Below are 23202 nucleotides of genomic sequence, written 5' to 3'. Positions count from 1 at the left end.
CAGGTGATTTAGATCACGTTCTCATAATTAAGAATAGTTTTAATTTCTTCATCTGAAAATTGTCTGTTCATATCCTTTGACTATTTATCAATTGGAGAATGCATTCAGTTCTTATAAATTTGAGTCAATTCTATAAATTTTAAAAATGAGGCCTTTATCAGAACCTTAAATGTAAAAATTTTTTCCCAATGTATTGTTTCCATTCTGATCTTGTTTGCATTAGTTTTGTTTGTACAAAAACTTTTTAACTTAGTATAATCAAAATTATCTATCTGATATTCCATTATGAGTTCTAGTTCTTCTTTGGATACAAATTCTTTCCTTCTCCACAGATCTGAGAAGTAAACTATCCTATGTTCCTCTAATTTGCTGATCATATCTCTCTTTATGTCTAAATCATGAACCCATTTAAATCTTTTCTGGGTATGTGGTGTTAGGTGTGTGTCGAGCCCTAATTTCTTCCATACTAGTTTCTAATTTTCCCAACAATTTTTGTCAAATAGTGAGTTCTTATCCTAAAAGCTGGGGTCTTTGGGTTTGTCAAGCATTAGATTGCTATAGTTATTGTCAATTTTGTCCTGTGATCCTAACCTATTCCACTGATCAAGTACTCTATTTCTTAATCTTCAAAATGATTTTGATGACCACTGCTTTATAATATAGTTTTAGGTCTGGCACAGCTAAGCCACCTTCATTAGCTTTTTTTTTTTTCATTAATTCCCTTGAATTTTTTATTTTTTGTTCTTCCAGATGAACTTTGTTACTATTTTTTTCTAGATCTGTAAAATAGTTTCTTGAGAGTTTGATTGGTATGGCACTAAATAAGTAGATTAATTTAGGTAGTATTGTCATTTTTATTATATTTGCTCCGCCTATCCATGAGCACTTGACATTTTTCCAATAGATTATGTATGGCTTTATTTGTGTGGAAAGTGTTTTGTAGTTGTTTTCATATAGTTCCTGAGTTTCCCTTGGCATATAGACTCTGAAATATTTTAAATTATTGACAGTTATTTTGAATGGAATTTCTTTTTGTATCTCTTGCTGCTAGACTTTGTTGGTAATATATAAAAAAACGTTGCTAAAGTTGTGAATTGTTTCTAGTAGTTTTTTAGTTCATTCTCTAGGATTCTTTAAGTATACTATTATATCATCTGCAAATAGTGATAATTTGATTTCCTCGTGACCTAGTCTAATTCCTTTAATCTCATTTTCTTCTCATATTGTCAAAGCTAACATTTTTAATACAATATTTCTAATACAATAGAGCTATCCCTGCTTTTATTATTATTTTTTTTACTTCATCTGGAGTATAATAGATTCTGCTTCAGCCCTTTACCTTCACTTTCTATGTATCACTCTGCTTTAAGTGTGTTTTCTGTAAACAATCTATTGTAGGATTCTGGCTTTTAATCCAGTCTGTTTTTATCTGCTTCTGTTTTGTGGGAGAATTCATCTCTTTCACATGCACAGTTAAAATAACTAATTCCATATTATTTACCTTAAGTTATGCTTTTCTCTTTCCTTTCCCCTTTCCCTCCTTCCCCAATATTTTGCTTTTGATGACCATCTCCCTCAAATAGTCCTCCCCTTTAGAGCCTTTCCCCCCTTTTTTACACCTCTCCCCTAATATTTCTGTTTTCTCTTCTATTAGTCTTTCCCTTTCCTTTCCCCTCTTTCCCTTCCACTTTCCTATAAGGTAAAACAAGTTTCTCTGTGAAAGCAAATATGTCTGATATTCTCTCTTAGAGCCAAATCTGATGAGAGTAACATTCACACAGTGCTCATCCCCTTTCCTTCTTTCCCTCAATTATAATAGGTTTTCTTTGTCTTTTCGTGAGATGTCATTTCCCTTATTTTACTTCCTTTCCCCTCCATTTCCAGTATGATCTTTCCACCTCTAGTTTCTTTTTCATATTATCATAATAAAATCAAATTATACCCACATTCTACAAGTATACCCATACCAGAAATATAGTTCTCAAGTTTTACCTTTTTATGCTTCTCGAGTTCTGTGTTTGGAAATCAAAATTTTTGTTCAGTTCTCATCTTTTCATTAGAAATAGTTTAAATTCACTTATATCATTGAATGTCCATCTTCTTCCTTGAAGGAGAATGCTCATTTTAACTGACTAGTTTATTCTTGGCTGAAATCCAAGTTCCTTTGCCTTTCAGAATATCAGATTCCAGGCCCTTCAGTCCTTTAAGGTGGAGCCTGCTAGGTCCTGAGTAATCCCAACTGTGGCTCCTCAATATTTAAGTTGTTTCTTTTTGGTTGCTTACAATATCTTTTCCTTGGTTCAATAGTTCTGAAATTTAGCCATGATATTCCTTGGGGATTTAATTTTGGGATCTCTTCCGTGAGGTGATCTGTAAATTCTCTCAATGGCTATTTTACTTTCTGATTCTAAAATATCAGGGCAGTTTTCTTTAATAATTTCCTGGAACATAATATCTAGGTTCTTTTTTTTCCATCATGGCTTTTTGGAACTCCAATAATCTTTAGATTGTCTCTCCTAAAGCTATTTTTCAAGTCAGTTGTTTTTCCTAGGGGATATTTCATATTTTCTTCTTTTTTTTCATTTTTTGATTATTATTTGACTGATTCTTGAAGTCTTATTGAGTCATTCACTTCCATTTTGTTTAATTCTAATTTTTAGTGTATTATTTTCTTCAGTTACCTTTTTTAGCTTCTTTTGTAATTGACCAATTGAATTTTTTGTTCATTGCATTCTTTTTCCATTTCACAAATTTTGTTTTTCAGTGAATTGGTGTCTTTTTCATATCTCTTTTGTAGGGCATTATATGCTTTTTCCATTCCTTCTTGAAATGATCTCATTTCTTTTCCTCATTTTTCTTCTCTCTTTTAAGATCCTTTATTCAATATTCCAAAAAAGATTTGTGAAATGATGACCATCTCATGTCTGCCTTTGGGGCTTCATCTGAAATTGCTTTGCCTTTAGGAACCTCAGGATTTGAGGTCTGTTCTTCTCTTTTTTCATAAAAGCTGTCTATTGTGAGAGTTCTTTTTGGTTTTTCATTCATTTTTAAGGCTTGAGGTCTATTTAATGCAAGGGAATGACAACTGCTTTAATTTTCCCTGGGGCAGTTCTGCTGATTAATTTCCATTGCTGGGTAATGGTGTCTAGGTGCTGAGTTCTTCCAGGGCTCAGTGGTTTACAATTTGCCTTTTGTATCAAATCTGCCAAACCACCTACTTTTAATCAGGACAGAGTAGCCTAAGAGCCTTACCGAAGATTCCCAGGTGAGTGGAAGCTGCCACCCTCTGACTTCCTACCCCAGCTCCTTGCCCCTCGCCTGTGCTGCTGGGCTTAGCAGATTGTCCCTCTGCCCGTTTGAAACAGACCTGTTCTGAAGTTCTTCCAGGTTATCTTCTTCTAGAAATGTGTTGTACTCCAAATATTTGTGGATTCTTTGACTTCAAAACTACTGTAGAGGCTTAATCTGCTGTTAATTTGAGAGAAAATCAGAGGAGGTCACAGGAAGTCATTCCTGCTCTCTGCCATCTTGGCTCCACCCCACTGCATACGATCTTTCTAAGGCTCACTCTCCTTACCATAAAGGAGATTTAATTTGATGATCTAAAGGATCTCTCTTATTACTAAATTTTCTGAAAGAAGATGTCTAAGTATTTTCCTTATTTTAAAGTTCTATCAAACTTATTACTTATTTTACTCAAAAGTAATTACTTATTTTAAAGAAAATTTATGGTCTACATATTGACTATATGGAATGATTAAATTATCCTTCACATACTGAAAGTCTACTTTTCATTGTGGCAAGGCTATAATCCTGTGTTGTCAAAGACTGTGCTGGAAAACTCAGTGCTGACAGAACAGAAAGGCTTTTAAGTAAGGATCTGGTAAAAAAAAAAAATGCTGGGCTTTGGGTCAGAAAGATCTGAGTTCAACTCCTGTCTCTGCTACTTAATAGCTGTCCCTTAATGTCTCAGAAAATCACTTGCCCCATCTGCAAGATGAGGATAAATTGAAGATTATATTTAAGAGAGGTTTTTATGAGGTTTGGATAAGATAATCTGAGTAAAGTCCTTTGCAAACTTTAAAGTTCTATATACATTAAGATGGTAATGGTGATAATGATGATGACATTCAATTTCACTAAATATAGAGAGTCTAACATTAGAAAGTTGACCATGAAGTGCTGATTTCTTTCAACCACAAATACTCAAGAATACTGCCTACTTCAGTTTGATCTGTGAAGAGAGAGTACCCATATGATTGCAATTATGAATTATTCAAATATTAAGGAATAGAATGTTTTCAATTAAGGTAACCTTAGAAGCAAATGTCTTAAAAAAAAAAAACCCAGTGTCAAGAATAAAGGTTTTCAAGGTCTTCAACTTATCAAAACTTTTCACACTTACTCTATTATCTTGGATTGATTGATTAAATGATATGTGTTCCAAATGGTTTCACAGGAGGAGAGTCTCTGGTTTCAATTGTTTAAGGAACTGTCATTGAAACAATTTTTCTACAAATACAAGTTGGCATCTGATCTTCAAATTATAATCATAGAGTTTAATGGAATACAAAGTGGAAGGAATTACACAAACCATGTCAAAGGCAGAATTTGAACCTTTCTTCTTGATTCTGTGGATTGCTATCTATTCCCTAAGGCATGATGCTTCTTTAGATAGATGCTTGCATGTGTATGTATAAATATATATATATACATACACATACACATGCATGTATTTATGTATATATTTGTATATGTATATATAATATATACATGCATGTGTATATTTATGAGAGATTTTGGCTTAAGATGCAAAACTGCATTAGCTATCATGTAACATAACTACAATTTACACAAATATATACTCAACCAGTTTTAACTACTAAAAGCTGATCAAAAGGTATCAATCTTGAAGTGAGAGTAGCAATAGAACTTTATTTCCTCCTGAATTAAAACTCTCGGAAGTTCAAAAAGGTAGTATAGTAAACAATGCCCTTGAGATAATCCTCCCAAAGTAAGACTTCTACAATATAAAAGCACAACAAATGTCCCATTACGCATTGCTCTGCTCAAGGGTACTTTTTATTTTGATCTTTAGCCTGAAAATATTAGAGAAAAGCACAAATAGTTAAAAGGAGATAGTTGGAAAATTCACGTTTTAGGACTCATCCCTATAGGCATGTATCCTTGATATTTTGCTGAATTAAAGCAAACTAAAGACTCATAATTGAATCTTTCCTAGGACCTATTTCTTTCTGTAAATTATTTCCCTTCACATACTCTGCATACTCTGCATTCTGGCCAAACTGGCAACTAGGCGACACAATAGAAGAGAAGTATTTCCCAGTTCCTCTTAATTTTAGTGCCTTACTACTGTTAATTATTTCCTATTTAGTTGTAGATGTTTGTTTTGTATATATGTATTTATATATTGTCTTTTTTTTGTTGTTGAAAAATGCTATCACCATGTCCTGAAATTGTAATGGGGAGGTGGGATTTAGACTTTTGATAATAAGATTTGGGTTAATTAGGTAAATACCATGAGCAAAAGACAGAATTAAAAGATCATCATAGCATGTTTTAGAGAATTACCAATAGAAGAAAGTAAATATATCCTATTTAGATATAAACTGCCTTTTTATTATTTCACATTGATCAATCGTTATATACTTTATTTAAAATAAAGCATTATTTTTGAGAAACATTCATTTTTTTCTTATATTATATAGTACTTTGATAATCTGTAAAAAAAAAAGTCTATGAAAAGGAATATGTAATTTCTTTTTCTTCTCTTGTACAAGAATGTTTCCTATTGTGATTTATCCCAATTTGGGAATGTTTTGTGTCCAAAATTACATTTTCCATTGAAATTTCCTTTGGGAAGTCATAGAGATTGGTCAATGAACTTGCCTTGTTACTTTGTGTTCATTTCTATATCCCTTTCTGTTTTCCTTTTTTTTTTCAGCCCTAGGCATTGCTGTCTGCTTAATACTTTCTACTCCAATAAAGATGGAATAATATGACGTATTATTTTTTAAAACATAAACCACACACGACTTAAGCTCAGTAACTCACCCGCTCTCCCTTGATCAGTGAATTATTAAGTCTGACATCAGTCAGTGCCAGTTGTATATTTTTGATAAACCATAGTTGTCTGGCATGTACTGTAACATCTGTATATTTCACACTAGGGGCATTTGTCTTTTTCAAGAAAAAAGATGAGAAGAAAGTTTAAAAACTGATACAAATGATACCAGTTATCACTCTAAATACAGTGTGTCTTTTTCACTATGATAACACATGACACATTTGGATCAATTTTTAATCAGTAATCAACATACTTTTATAGAAAATATGTCTATATCATCTATGTAACTCAAGCAAATAAACTTAATATTTATAACATAAATCCTAAGAAACATTAGTTCTCATATTTATCTCAAAATTTTGTTTTATTTGTTGTAATATTCTATGATGAAATGTCTCTTTTGCTCAAATATATTCTGTTTGTAATGAAATCTAGGTTCATTTTGGAAGTCTTTAAAATATTTTATTAAAATATTATTACTATTCATATGATTAGATAGAGTTCCAAAGGACCTTAAAGGTTATTTTATCTGATCTAAATATGCTATAATAACTTTTTAAATCACACATTAAAATTCTCAAACTAAATTAAAATTTGGAATTATTTTTTTCTTCAAAATGTTTTACAAGTTATTTTGTACAATAATCAAGTTTTGTGTACATCTAATCAGTCTTTACTAATTCCCTGGATAAAAATGCTTGCTAAAATTCTTGTTTTTCTAAAAACTTTCTTTTTCAATCTTTGTATTCACTTAATCATTTCTAATTGTGTTATATGGATATTGATGTCCCCTATCCAACTAACTCATAAGTTTCTCATGGACAGTGAGTCCCTAGTTTTTAATTTTTGAATTTCCAATGCTTTTTGGAATGTCTTGCACACACTAAGTGTTAAGTGAATGTTTCTTAATTAAGTGAAATTTAATTTAAATAAGATAGTGGATAAGAAAATATTTGGTAAAATGTAAAATATTATGAAAATATTGTTGTTGATCAGTTGTTTCAGTCATTTCCAATTCTTTGTGACACCATTTGGGCTTTTCTTGGCTAAAGATGCTGGGGTTTGCCATTTCCTTCTCTACCTCATTTTACAGATGAGGAAACTGAGGCAAACAAAGCTAAATTACTTTTCTAGGATCCTATATCTAGTAAGTATACAAGACCAGATTTGAATTCAGAAAGTTGTTTTCCTGACTCCAGGCCCCATACTCTATCCACTGCACAATCTAATATTTTAGTTATTATTATTATCAAAAGTATCAAAACAAACTAGATAGCATTTTTATTTTAATTAACAAATGACTTTTCATTAATTCTTTGAATCTTTTGGTTTTCACAAATAGAATGCAGTTATGTTAATAGTGGATGATATTTTTCACACTAAGACAAAGATAAGTAACAAAGTGGTGTTCCATGGAAAATCAGATTGCCCAAATCAGAGTTACAAAACAAATAAATTAGGGTGGGATCATTTACATAATAAAAAGGATTCTTGACTGAATAAAAAGATTCATCACAGGATTTCTTTAAATAATCAGTTTCCTTAATGTATTTAAAATTGTTTTATTTACAAAAAATCAATTTATCTCTAGCATCTTTATTTACTACTTGATGAATTTAAAAAACCATAGATCATATTCAAGTTACTACTTCACTATGAAGTCTTAAAAATTATTCAGTTACTTCAATGAGAATAATTCTTCAAATTTCCTACAATTATCCAGTGAGATAAAGCTAAATGGGATCCAGAAAGAAATATATATGTCTTGCTTTTTTGTCAAAAGTGAGATAACTATAAAAGACAGAAACTTAATCTGTATGTAATGAAGACAGAGTTATTCTCCATGCTTTTAATATCCCCTCACTTCTTCATCTCTTCTTTGTGTTTCTTTAAGGCTCAAGTACCACATCTTGTGTAAACATTTTCTTGAAAACTTCCACTTGTGAGTACTCTCTCCTTCCTCATTTTCCCTCTTCTTCTGCATATTTACAAATATGTTTTCTCCATACCTTTTACCCTAAGTGGAATGTTAGCTCCTTGGGGACAAGTGTTCATTTTTTTTTTTCTTTTATCTTCAAATCCAACATACTTCCTTGAAAAAAAGAACACCATAAATTTTTATCATATTGTATTGAATTAAATTAGAAGAATAACACTATTTGTCTATAAAAGTAAAGTGGAAAATGGAAAAAAAATTTGACTGTTTTTAATACCCTTGCTATAATTCTAAATATTTTCCTTTTATTTTTTAGAGGCCTGGATTATTAGAATAATTACATTGATATTTCAAAGACTTAGTGAAGTTATTGTGTAACAGAAATAATTTTGGGTTGCATCAAGATGTCTGGAATTAAGTCACAACTTCATGACCATGGACAAGATTGTCATTTGAGCTCACTGGGCCTCAGTTTCCTTAACTGAAAAATTATGAGATTGCCTATAGTCTACCTACTAACATTCTACCCAGTCTACCTCTAACATTCAAAGACTCAAAGAGACCCAATGAAGTATAGAAAAGCAAATTATTTGGTGCTTTTTATTGGCACAGGCCATTTCGATATTAACCTACAAAACTCCTTTTCTATGAAAGGAGGTTATCTGACACTGACATATGTAGAAAGCTATTCAACTTTTCCCTGAGTTTTACTCTCATCACCATAGACTAAATTATCTAAATTTCACATTAGGAATATACTTTATGGTTCAGTTATCACTTCAATGTGAAAAATATAATTTTATTGCTGCCTGTCTCCTTTCTCAATTTCTCTCTGCTCTTTTTTTTCCTTCTCTTTCCTTTCTACATATGTTTTATGTGTGTATATGTGTATTATACATACACATGCACACATACAAGCATATGCACAGGTATATGTATGTTCAACATTGTGTAAACGAAGATGAAAAAAGTGAAATTTTAAATACCTGCATGTTTGACCTTGACATGCCATCAATAACAAAGGATTATAGATAGTCTGCTAATAATTAGAAAGGGTTTGCTGTGATTTTCTAAGTGTCTTTTGGCATTAAAAAACAGAATTTATCACAAAGGATGTTATTGTTGTTAGTGTTTTGCTTTGTTTTGTTTTATATTCTCCTTTATTTTCAAGAGTGAAGTCCAAAAGGGTTAAGAAGCTGCACAAAGAAAAAAAAATGATGCACCAGATGAAAACACATAGTAAAAATGGAAAGATATAAAAAAGCAGAGGAATGTGACTGGGGAATAATAAAATGGGAGAGAAGTTAAACCAGTGACCCTTGTCGACAGTGAAAAGCCGGAGATTAGAAAATGTTTCATGCTAATTTCCATGGAGATTTCTTTAATTTATCGAAAATTACTTTCTTCTGCTTTGATTTGTCCAACTGCCTGCCCCCTCACAGTTTTTTCGGGGTGGTCCTACCCGTCACGCCATGCTGAATATGAGCCTCATGTGCCCCCACACTGGGCCCAAGCGTCGTGAGATTACTGAAGCGGCTCTGACGTCTCTATCAGCTTGGGCCACCACAATGCCCTTTTCTCTTTCTCTCCCTTATCCCCCTCCTCCTCCTCTTTCTCCTCCTCCTCCTCTTCCTCCTCCTCCTCCTCCTCCTTCTTCTTCTTCTTCTCTCTCTCTCTCTCTCTCTCTCTTCTCTCTCTCTCTCTCTCTCTCTCTCTCTCTCTTTCTCTGCTCTCTCTCTTCCTCTCTGCCTCTATCTCTCTGTCTCACTTTCTCTCTCTCCCTTCCCCCACTGTCTCTCTGTCTCTTTCTTTCCCTTCCTCTCTATCTCTCTGTTTGTCTCTGTGTCTCTCTGTCTATGTCTTTCTGCCTCTGTGTCTCTCTCCCTCTCTCTCTCTTTCCCTTCCTTTCTGTCTCTGTTTGTCTCTTCTCTATCTCTGTCTCTGTCTCTCTGTCTCTGTCTTTCCCTTCCTCTCTTTCTCCATCTGTCTCCCTTCTCCCCTCCCATCTTTCATTTTGCAGCTGAGACTTAGGATTCCTGTCACATGATGGCTTCATCGGGCATCTTACTGAAGCATTTTCACTTTCCTCCTGATCCTTTCATCAAGGGTCTCTTTGCTGCCCGGCATATCAAAGGAGATTTGTGGGTCACTGAGCCATGGACACAGAATATAAAGTCATCAGCCTGCTTGGCACCACCTCTATGATTGACCACATTTATCTGTCTAGAAGCAGGATGTTGTTGGGCCTTCTATTAGACAGATTATTAGATTAAGTACAAATGTTAATGAGTAAAGGCAATTTTAAAAAGTATAAATAGATGCTTGTAATACTTCACCTTTAAATGATGCACATTAAACATTGGCAAAAAATGTTTTTATAGTGTTATGGGACAAATTCTCTATTATGATATAATTTCAAATTGTCTTATTTTAATATATGATTTTTTCAGCATTTAACTAACAATTTAGTTATTTTACTTGTGTGCCAAAAATATACTAAATTGGTCATGAAAGCACAAGTGGTAAATCCTATGTACTTGTATATTTATTTTTTTTAAGAACCATGATTTTAAGCCAAATACAAAATTTGCATTCAGTTAAAAACAACAAAAAAAGTAAAACATAAAATGTGTTACATGCTTTGTTTTCTTTTTATATATTATCTGTTTATCATAGGAACTCTATTTAATGTACCTATAAACATGTACACCCATACATTTGTACACATGTATTAATAAACATGCATATAAAGCAACCTTGAGATCATGTCTATCACATATTTTGCCTATATATACATATATATATATAGATAGATATCTATCTATCTATCTATCTATCTATATATATGTATATATATATAGATAGATAGATATCTATCTATCTATCTATCTATCTATATATATATACACATGTATGTATGTGTGAATCTTCTAGTCCAAGTATGTGCTTTTCCATTAAATATTTATATGCACATACTATATCTGTATATATACATAAATATAATGTTATAAATGCATATGCAGACATATTCTTTTCAATCTAACCTTTTATACACACAAATGTGTATAGAGACTGGTTTATCTTTATATAATCTAATTGTAAATATTATTAGAGATAGTAAATGATATAGATGTATATTTTACATATATATTTATAGTATACCAGTCATATGTAACACATACTACACACACACACACGCAGATACACACACATACATACACACACACACATATATATATATATCAAATAAACCATTAAAATTTTTAGCATTTTAAAGTTACTTAATGAAAATTTCTCATATTTAGAAAAAAAGTCCAAAGACACAGATTCTTTCCCTGTGACCTCACTGATTCTCTTCTGGTTCTACAATACATTCTTCTTATAGGCAATGGGCACAATTCGCATTGAAGTTAACACTCAAGCCTGAGGCATTGACTTCAATGGAAAATTTGTTAGAGTAAAAACTATTCTACCAAGTTGTTATTGATCAAAGATTTTTACTCAGCAGCTTCCACATCTATATTCTGCCTATTCTCAGATGAAATTTCTTTAATTTACTTAAAACACTTTGGGCCATATTTCCAGTGGTACACCACTAAAGTATTTTTCTCATTGCAGAGGTGGTTTTGTCAATATACTATGGTTATTCACCTCCTTGAAGTACGGGACAAATTGCTTCTGAATTTCTTGTCAGAATCAAAATTTTGCCTCTGAAAAGTGACAGTAATCTTTAAAGAAAAAGTCTTGTTAAAATTAGAAAATTATTGTCTATTCAGTGTGCTCATAGAATTTACCATAGACAATTGATTCCATTTCAGAATAAATTTTATTCAACAATCTGAATTATTATTCATACATAATCCACTAAATGAAATCAACATATTGATCATTTAACTATACATAATATAAATATCCATATATTTAACAACCATATTAAATATATGCTGTTTGCACAATAGCATTCTAGGTGCAGTAGGAAATATAAAAATGATTACATTTGGTTCCAGTATTGATCAAGTTTATGACCTAGCAGGTAGCACATAAAAATAAATAGCCAAGAAATTATAATAAATATTTATATGCATATATGTAAGCAAAAAAGATATAAAATGTATTGTGAATTTTAATCAAGAGAAAATAATTACAGTTCTGGAGTATCAGATTGGCTTGCTATAGAAGAAGTTATATTTGAATTGGACTTTGAAAATTGGACAGGACTTCAATATGTGAAAATGAAGATGGAAATAGTGGGGTGAAGACATTCCAGGAACAGGCACAAAAAGAAGCATATGGGAAGAGAAAGTTCTGAATGTTCATAAAATATGGAAGATATTTCATTCTGGCCAGCGGTAGTGATAGTGAAGGGAAATAACACAAAATACTGCTGGATAGATGATGAAGAATCATGTTGTGAAAGGTTTTCAATGTTAGTCTAAGAAATCTGGCCTTAATTCAGTATATAATAAATTGCCATTGAAACTTATTGAACAAAAGAATCAGTCAATCACCAAGTATTTATTAAACATCTCTGTGTCTCTGTTTAGCTTTAAAAGCCCTACACTACATGGCTCCAACCCATCTTTCTAGCCTCTTTGGATTGTATTATTTCTTCTGTACTCTGAAATTGTCAAACTGATCATCTCTCTGTTCTTCACATTAAAAATAAATAATTAAGCTAACAAAACCCCTATATATCCCATTTATAAGTTTTTGTACTACCTATCTCCTACAATGCACTGGCAGATAATCAAATAGTATTTAATACATGCCTATTATGTTCCAGTTTCTAAGTAAAATGTTTGAGATACAAATACCCCCTCTACCTTAAAAAAAAAAATCCCTGTTCTGAAGAAGCTCATAGTTAGATGAGCTGAGAAAACATGAAAACAACTTATGCATAGATAAGATATATAGAAGATAAGCTGTGAATAATTTCAGTGAGAACATATTGAAAAAAGATGATTGGGGAAGATAGCTTTAAAAAAGTGGGCCTTTAAAAATTTGAAGAATCAAGGGAAGCCAGGAGACCAAGATGGAAAAGAGAGTGTTTCTGGTATGTGAGATGGACAGTGAAAAATATCAGAGTCCAAATATGGAACATCTAATTCCAGGAACAGGAAGGAGGCCAGATTTATTAGACTGCAGGATATGGTAGGGTAATATTTCTTCCTTACTTCTGCTTCATAACATTCCTCTCTTCCTTTCAGATGTACCTCAATCACCATTTTCTTCCTTCCTTCTTTCCTTCTTTCCTTCTTTCCTTCTTTCCTTCCTTCCTCCCTCCCTCCCTCCCTCCCTCCCTCCCTCCCTCCCTTCCTTCCTTCCTTCCTTCCTTCCTTCCTTCCTTCCTTCCTTCCTTCCTTCCTTCCTTCCTTCCTTCCTTCCTTTCTTTCTTTCTTTCTTTCTTTCTTTCTTTCTTTCTTTCTTTCTTTCTTTCTTTCTTTCTTTCTTTCTTTTTTTCTTTCTTTCTTTCTTTGTTTCTTTTTCTTTCCTGCTGAGGCAATTGGGGTTAAGTGACTTGCCCAGGGTTACATAGATAGGAAGTGTTAAGAGTCTAAGGCCAAATTTGAACTCTGGTCCTCCTGACTTTAGGGCTGGTGCTCTGTCCACTGCACCACCTAGCTGCCTCTCATCACCATTTTCTATGAGAAATTTTTCTTAATTCTCCTCAACTCCAAGTGCTTTCTCTCAAATGACCTTGTATTTACCATACATATAAATATATGTATATATGTATGGTTTGTTTTTTTTAATTTCTGATGTCTATATTATATATACTTATCTCTTTTCCTATTAGAATCCAAATTCATTTTTATTCTCTGTACTTGTTGCTCCAGTTCCTAGCACGGTGCTTAGAACATGGGGGGCACTTAAAATTGATTGATTGAATAAATGCCAGGAATACAAATACAAAATATCAAATGATCCTACTTCAATGAAGCTTATATTCTATTAGAGGAGACAAGCAATATAGACATATACATATATACATGCAGAAAGATACATGAATATATGCATGTTCAACATGTGTATAAAAGCTGGAATTGAGAGATATACTTGGGAAAGGAATATCGTTTTTGAATTATGAATTATTGAATATGGTTCAATAGAGAGGTAATAAAGACTTTACTAAAGTAATTTTGGTAGGAATTGAAAGGAAGGAAAAAATTCAATACATCCAAGAAATAAAATTGACAGAACTTTGTAACTGACTGATAATTTATAAAAAGTGAAGTAAAGGGAGGAATCAAATACAGTGTGAAAGACCTGGAAGATGGTATTACCTTTGACAGAGAAAGGGAGTTCTGAAGGAAAAGGTGACTTTGAGAATAATATTGTAAACTTTTGGGGAGAATTCTCAGTTTGAGGTGCAACTGATGCATCATTGGTGACATTTAGGAAATGTTAAGTTTAGACAATAGAAGGAGAGAGGTCAGTGTTGGAGTTTATAGACTGGAATTTTTAAGAGATCAGGTGGAGGTGAAAGTAAGGAGAAAAATGAGAATGAATGTCTTTACTATCTATATCTATAGACATTTAAAAAAATAACATTTTTGTAAATATATGTGTATAATGTACATATATATGTGTATTTATATGTGTATGTGTACACACACTCTACAGTATAAGTTAATGTGCTTGTATATATTTGTTTTATTTAATGACTACATTAAGACGTCCTTAAAATTTAGTTTTCAAAATAAAATTTGAGACATTAATAATTATATCAAGTAAAAATATTTTTGAAGAACAGAATTACTAATATGTTTTCTTTTTTCCTTTTCCTGAATAACTAAAATTTGAAAATTTTCTAAAATTGGTTTTCTTGAAATTAACATCACAATGTTAAGTTCAATATTTTTGTATTTATGTATATATGTATATGCATGCCCCTACATCAAGTAACCTTAGGCATAGACCACCCTCTTGTTTTAATGCTGTGTTCTACAAAGATATCTGAACATTTGAAGAATGCCAGAGGCCTTTTGAATCAATACTTGCATTTGTAAGAATTGTCCTGTCAATTTCAGGTTGGATTTTGAGAATAAGAAAAGACATTGTCATGCAGCATTTCCAGAGTGTAAATATTCGTTGGCTGCCTGCAGTGTCTAGATACATTTGTTATAAATTGCCACTACACAGAATAGGGACTCAACCAATTATAGGCCTTACTGTTAATGAAAGCCTGTTTTTACCTAATCAAAATTTATTTTTGAAGAAACTATTAATAACTACTCTTTTTGTCTTCTCTTTCTCTAAAATGCATTTTCTGTGATATTATCATATATTTTTATTTACCTTTAGATAGAGATGTATTAAGTGGATTTATTGGTCTAGACAAGTATATGTAACTGAATATGAATTGGAAAATCTAATAGGATGTGAGATTCATCTTCCCTTTAAATATGTCAGTGGACTTGGGACACTATTGCAAAAATAAGCCTTTTGCTGACATGTTGGAGAAAGAGATCAATTTCTTCCCTTTTCCCCCAATTAGTGGCCTGAATTTAATATATAATCTGGCTTCCTATGTTTCTATCTCGCATTTCCCTTGCATTTAAATCTGGGCTTAATGATTTCACATTCCTACATGATCAAATACCATCATGCAGTTTAAAGTGAGGAGAAATGTTAAGTGTTGTATAATTAATTGCATAAATGTGAAATAGCAAAAATTAACTATTAACTGGTAATATCTATATTCCATAAACTCTTTCATGTATTCTAGAATATATTAATTGACCATATGCCTAGGATATTAGATAATTCACACTTTTTAAGAAGATTTTCCAAAGGTATTTTTTATTTTTCTTTGTTGGAGGATTGTATGGATTGTCAAGATAGGGAATGAGTAAAGAAGATTTTGTGCTATGTCTCAGTGCCCAAGTCAGATGTCACTATTTTCTACTGTAGCAATTTCCTAAGCAACATTCTTTATAGAATCAGAGTATTTATGATGTACTTTGATCTTCCTGTTAATATAATTCTCGTAAATGAAGGTTGAGGTATAAGTCAAACACTGGCATATTACGTCCTTAATGTCATTAGCTTTACTTGTATAAGGTTTCAATATTTAGTCAACATATGATTGAATAGCTTTTCATATCATTTTTCCTCTATTAAAGCCTTGTATTTAGCATATAATTTGGCTCCCATATTCATATCTTTGTCACCTCCTTACTATTTCAGATTTTTCTTTAAGTCTTAGCTTAATAATTTCACACTATCACATGAATTTCTGACTACTTATACACTAGAGTTGTAACCTATCTGGTTTGCTGTGAATTTAGTACAAAATCTTTTTTTTTTTTTACTTCCTACCTTGATGATTCATACTCTTCCTATTTTGAAGCTATCTTAGTGACTTGCAAATTCTTCATGATTTTCATGATATCACTAACTTTTTGTGTCTCAACTTCTAAGAATAGAAGATGGAATACAATACTCCAGTGTAGTCATTTAAGAGTATTAGAGGAAAACTTTTTAAATAAGTGTCAGTATTGTTACTAAATACAAAATTTATAAAGGTCAAACTACTTAGGTTTTAATTTAGAATGTCACCTCTTCAAGCTCCATCTCACCACTTTGTCCATAAATGGAAATTTTGAACACTAAATATCAGAAGTAGAAAGGACATTGAATTCAGTAACCTTACTTTCTAAGTGATGAAACTAAAGAACTGAGAAGTTCCTAAACTTGCTTCAAGAAAATTGGTGACCATATCTTATGTCTCCTATGGCCACTGCAGTATTCTTTTTTTTACTACACCATACTGCCCCTCTCCGGAATGAATTGTACATGCTCCACATAAAATGTTTAGGATTGAAAGCTGTTCTTTCACTCTCCAAGTCTTCCTACTGAATTCTTTCAATGTATAACAGAAAAGAATAAAGGATCTTCCACAAATTGAATTATTGCATTTACCCAGGAGCCTTTGCAATATGTCTCATTGTTAGTTCTCAGTGGTTACCAGACCCTGAAATAGAAAGTGATAGGAAAGGAAATAGGCCAGAGAGAGAGTTAGTCTAGATATAATGTCACCTTACCAAGAAACAATGCCTTCTTCATTGGCCATTCATTCATTTGTCCATTGAGCAGATATTCATGGCATATTTTCTATCTGTAAGGCCCTTAGCTAAGCACATTAAATAGGAACTAGTATATACCCTCAAAGAGCCTTCATTTTAATTGGGAAGATAAGACAAACAATAAAATAAAATTGAAAATAGCTAAATTGCAATTCAAAAGAATGATACAATAAATATTACATGTCACTATACAATCAAGGGCCAAATAAGGATATTTAAAACAACAACAAAAATGTATAAGAGGAAAAATCCCTGATAGTTGAAGTAGTCAGTGATAGCTTCTTGGAAGAAATGAACATTACACAACACTTTGAAGCATAACTAGTAACTGAAAGGACAGAGAGGAAGAAAAGGGAATACAAGGTAGGGGGAAGAATGGGAACTAAGATGTTGAGACAAAATTGAACATCTGGAATTCTGAAGTTAGTGATTCATAAGTTTGAGCTTCAACTTCCTTTTGGCTTAGACGAGGATCATCCAATAAATATGAAACTTTTTATATTGACCTCTATCTTACTGTCTATAGCGGTATAAGAAAGAATTCAATTAAGGACTATTTTATAGACTATTATATTTCTAGGCAATTTGGAAATTTTGGTTGATAGAAATATCAGATTATCCAATTGTCTTTTATTTCAGTATGGCATGTTTTCCTGGTTCCCAAACTCTGGGAAAAAATGTTGACCTTTTGAGAGCAGAAGGAAGGTAAACGTAGACACATCGTTATTGCCAATATTTCCTACTCTCTTCTATGCTTGGTTTGCTTGTATATAAAGAAAATTTGGCAGAAAATGAGGCTTTGCAGTGGGAGTGTGCAGGATCTTTTCATCCACAATAGGCAGCTAGCAGCTCATTGTATTTGGCTCCTCTCCTGATTCATTACAGTTTTTCTATTCTGTTTTCTCCCTCATTCTTCTTGGGAAGCTAGCCATTTCAAAGGAGAAAGATAAATCTAATTTTCTGTTTTTAAACCACAAAAAATTTGGATACATATAGATGCCTGGACTTATTGTGACAGCAGCTTCAACCTCAAAAACCTGAAGGGAATAATGTCTTAGCATGTTTCATGTCTCATCCAATGCCTAGGAGGCTATTTCTTCATGGACATGTAAACTTCACAGTGGGGGATGCAACTGACAAAACGACACATCAGAAGATATAAATTCAGGGTAAATAAGGCATAAAATTACTGGTAAAACTATTTTCTCTTGCTTAAGCCTTTCCTCATAAAAATTAGAGAATGTTTGTGGAGTTACAAGCAGAAAGGAAACTATGACAGAAAATAGGTATTTAGAACTCGTTCTGTTTTTCTGGATGATTTAGAGGTAGTCTCTCAACTTCTTTGAGCATTAGTTTTTTTGTTTTTTTTTTTTCCATGTGAGATAAATAATATGAAGATTTAACTAATGAATGATTATGAAACTCTAGGTAAATGAGAAATGATTTCCATGCTTTGTAATTGCTATACTAGGGACTTTAACAAAAATTAAGATATGAATGTCTATTAATATTGATTCTTTTCAAAAATTTCTGCAGGGGGACTTTCCCAGAACTTTCTTCCTGGTCTCAGCTATTAGAGATCTTCTATGCTTCTAGGAATATTTTCCAGCTACTTTCTGTATATACCTCTTTCTGAATATAATATTATATTGTATTTTTCCATTAGAATTTAAGCTTCTTAAGGGCAGAGAGTGTTCTTGCTCTTTCTTTGTATGAGAATGGAGTCAAATCATCCTCCATTTTGCCCACTGCAATGAGCTTTCAAATATGGGTAAAAGGCTTTGTCAGATCTTATGGGACCTGTATAAAATCCTCAAGCTAGTTGCAATTGTTTGGATTGAGTAAAGAGATCTATATATGCTGGTAGATTGTTAGTTATTTTATTGATCACATAGGGCTTTTAAAATTTGCTCATCTATATTAACCAAAGTATCATAATGAACTCTCAAAAAAATTTTAAGATTCATTGTGATATGATATTTAATTGTCAAAAGTTATGCATGCCAGTTGGATTTAAACTCTTTTAAGTTCTACAAAGTTGGAGGGATTTCAAGAATAGTGTGAAAACAAGCCATGTAAAATCTAATATAAGAAGAAGGAAGCTCATCATCAGTAAGCAGACCAATGGTTAATATTTTTCTTTAATCATAGCACATCATGACACCACCACAAAATAATTTTAAATTATTTTAGTCCTATACTGTTCTCTGACTTTTTCACTTCTACAGACATAGTAGAAAAGGGGTAAAAGGTTCTAAGAATCAAATTGTTTTGAGGCCATCTATGAAAATTAGAACATCTAGATGGCATAGTATATAGGATGCTGGATCTAGAGTCAGGAAGACTCATCTTCCTAATTTAAATCTAGCCTCTGTCACTCACTAGCTGTGTGACTCTGGGCAACTCACCTAACCCTATTTGTTTTTTGTTTTCCCATTTGTAAAGTGAGCTGGAGAAGAAAATGGCAAACCACTCCAATATCTTTGCCAAGTAAATCCTAAATGGAGCAATGAAGAGTTGAACATGACTGAAAATGACTAAACTGCAAATAGTATTTGATTGAAAATTTGGATATACCAAAGATAAACTTTTTGTTAGAAAAATTGAATAAATCAGACAAGGGGCATCTAATTAATTTGCTTTGTGTTGGACATTCTGCTAAATAATGAGGATACAAAGAATTAAAATTGTGGTGTTCTCTTCTTTTTTATAATATAATGGTTGTTCTCTCTGGGAGCAGGTTTCTCAGGTGAGGTTCTCTGGAGGCAGCCTTAGTTTCAGTTCAAAGTAATAGTCACTCCAAATACAGCCAGCTGATAAACTCCAAAAGTTTATTTTCTCCTTCTAAGTCTTGTCTCTTTCCTTGGGCCCAGTTAGCTTTCTTAGAGGCCTATCTTCTTCATTGGTTCCAAGAGCTTTTGCAGCTTGTCTGCCAGCTTCAGCCTCCAGCTCTCTCTGAATTTTGGTTCTGCCCGACTGCAGATTAGCTTCTCAATCTCCCAGAGTGCTCTTTGGCTCTGAGAGCGTCTTGCTTATATGCTGTACACTGAGTACACACCAATCATTATATCACTGGGAAACCATTATTTGTTGTAGGATTAAATCAATTCTAAACTAGATTTAAACATTGTCTCCTCAGTTCCACTTAGTACCTTGTTTCACGGTCTGGCCTATAACATCTCTTTGTAGGATCAGATCAATCATATTGAACCATGCTAAATTAGATAATTATTGTCTCTATCAATTCTAATGACTTAACACTTTGTAAGGATTCCAACAAAAAATAATCCTAGAACTAAAAGAATTTAATATAGAATCTCTATTTATATGGAAGAGAGTTGACACATATACAAAGCGATATATGCAAAATAAATGTAAAATACTTAGAAAGTATCTGGGGAGATCAAAAAAGTGTTCCTAGAAAAAGTAGCTCTTGCCATGTAGATACACACACACACACACACACACACACACACACACAATTTATTCTCTTCCTCCCACCTTTCTCTCCTAACTTTCATTCAATCCTCCTATCCCTTTCTTTTACTGGAAAAAGAAAGAAAAAACCTGTGCAACAAACATGCAAAGTAAAAAAAATAATAAATTCCTTTATTATTCATGTCCAAGTCTCTGTCTTCCTATACCCTGAGTCCATCAACTCTCTGTTTAGGGATTAATAGGCTTTATCGTCATTATTCTAGAATAATGGTCAGTACCTTCATGGATCATTGATCATAATTGTTATATCTATCCAAGATGTTTGTCTTTATATAGTTCTTATGTAAATATTTTCTTGGTTCTGCTCATTTCACATTGCTGCAAATATCTTCCTATGTTTCTCTAAAACTGTTTCTTTAATCTTTTCTTATACCGTGATAATATTTATTTAAATTATTATATGAATATTTGTTACAATTTTCCTCATTTTGTGCATTAATTTAATTTCTAAATTAAATATATGTTTCTAGTTATTTCCCACCAAGAAGAGTTACTATAGTTTTAGTACAGTTTAGGCCTTTTTCTGTTTACTTGATCTCTTTGAGTTATAAGTATAGTGGTAGCCATAAGGTATACAAGTTTAGTAACTTTGGGATATTCTTCCAAATTGCTTGGCAGAAAGGCTAGACCTATTCCTAGCTGCCCCAACTGTCTATTAATTTGCTTGTTTTCTGTAATCCCTAAAGTAGTGAAATTTTTATGTGTGTGAGTTTTGCCAGTATGATGGGTATTTGGTAGAACCATACAGTTGCTTTATTTTTTATAGCTATTGTTAGTTTAGATTTCTTCCCTTCAGTCGCATCTTAAAAGAAACCAGAGATCTTAAGAGAGAGTATAGTCTCATAATAAACAAAACCAAATTGTAGTAGGAAATTGAAAATAAATAAAAGGTAGGCTAATAATTTTTATAAAAGTATTATTAAAAGTCAGTTTATTTCATATTTTACAGATTAAAAAGGCAATGAGAAATATTTCATAGGATACTTCATTATCTTATTTTGCTATGTTCATAATAAACATATGTTCCATGAAAATAATTGTCACTTTTGCACCAATGTTTAATGCCAAAAATAAAAAGGCATATAAATTAAACAAATCGGCCATCTATTACATATTAGGACTAATGCCACTTTCTGGGAATACAATGATAAAAACAGAATAATCTTACTTTCAAAATGCTTACATTCTGTTAAAAAATTTTATGCTCTTCTTTCCAGGTGAATCAACATAAACTTTGAACATGTGAACTTTAATGTAAAAGCAGTCAGAGGATGGAATGGTAAAATTATATCTGAAAATATGCCTTAGTTTTGAAAATAAAAGAAGTAATTGACTCACATTATTTAGAAGATTGTATATCACAAATAATTTATTTCAGAAGCATGCTTTAAAATGGCCAGCAATAAACAAACTAACAAGATAAGACATTGACTATAACTTAACAGATGGGAAATGACTGGTTATTGATGTGGGAGTCATTTCAGACAGCTGGCTATGTGTAGTCAGACCACTGCCTAGCCAAAATAATGGTCAAATCAACATAGAAGTAAAAAGAGAGAGAGAGAGAGAGAGAGAGAGAGAGAGAGAGAGAGAGAGAGAGAGAGAACATTGTGAAAGAATTACAACAGTTTTCTTCTGACCTATTCAAAAAAACATCAATGATGAAAAAGTTAGAATTGGAAATAAGCAAAATTATTTTTTTTATTTCTTGTGAAATCTTAACTAATTTAAATTAGCTCTTAGAACAAAGAATAGAAATGATCTATTAGTAAGAAACACTTGAAGTCTTGACAAATAAAGAGACTTAACAGGCTACTATGACATGCAGTCCCTGGTTAAATACTCTGGAGAAATATGGTCAAAGTTTATGAAGTGTATTGTCTCATAAAACTGAAATGCAGTAAAAATAAAAATAAATTTATAGAAAGCTTAGCTTGGAAATCAATTGAACTAGAACATTCCAAAAGTATTGACTTTGATGAAATTGACAGAACAACAAATGAATATATTTGTCCACTTTTCTATGATGATGTATTTTCACTATCAATGGCAAAATTAGCACCAAATTTGGATTCTACAGATTCATTGTGCAATGAGCTATATCAGTCAGTGGTACTTAATAAGACAAAGTGGCTGATCCAGACTTGGTAAACAAAAAAGATATGATGCAGATAGTACTCCTGAAATCAATGAAGGGGAGAAGTTACATTCTGGATGGAATGATATCAAGAGAATGGAAAAGTTACAAGATCCAACATATCAAGAGACCTAATATAGGAGATGGCTAACCCCTAATCTTTATCACAAGATGCTAATTTAGCATTCCCTCCCTCCAACAGCTCCAATGATGTGGCAGAGTGATACAGCCCAACCTATGGTGTTTGTATTTTAAGATTATTGTTGCTGATTTAGGGTTTGGGTTAGGGTTCTGACTCTTCATGAACCCATGGACCATAGAACTCTAAGACTTTCTATCATCCACTATCTTCAGAATTTCATTATTTCCGTGACACCAAATATCCATCTCATCCTCTACTGTCCCTTTTTCCTTTTGTTTTCAGTATTTTCCAACATCAAAATTGTTTCCAATG

Source organism: Antechinus flavipes, chromosome 2 (genome assembly GCF_016432865.1).
Source record: "Antechinus flavipes isolate AdamAnt ecotype Samford, QLD, Australia chromosome 2, AdamAnt_v2, whole genome shotgun sequence".
Taxonomy (NCBI): domain Eukaryota; kingdom Metazoa; phylum Chordata; class Mammalia; order Dasyuromorphia; family Dasyuridae; genus Antechinus; species Antechinus flavipes.
Note: the sequence above shows the minus strand (reverse complement) of the source record.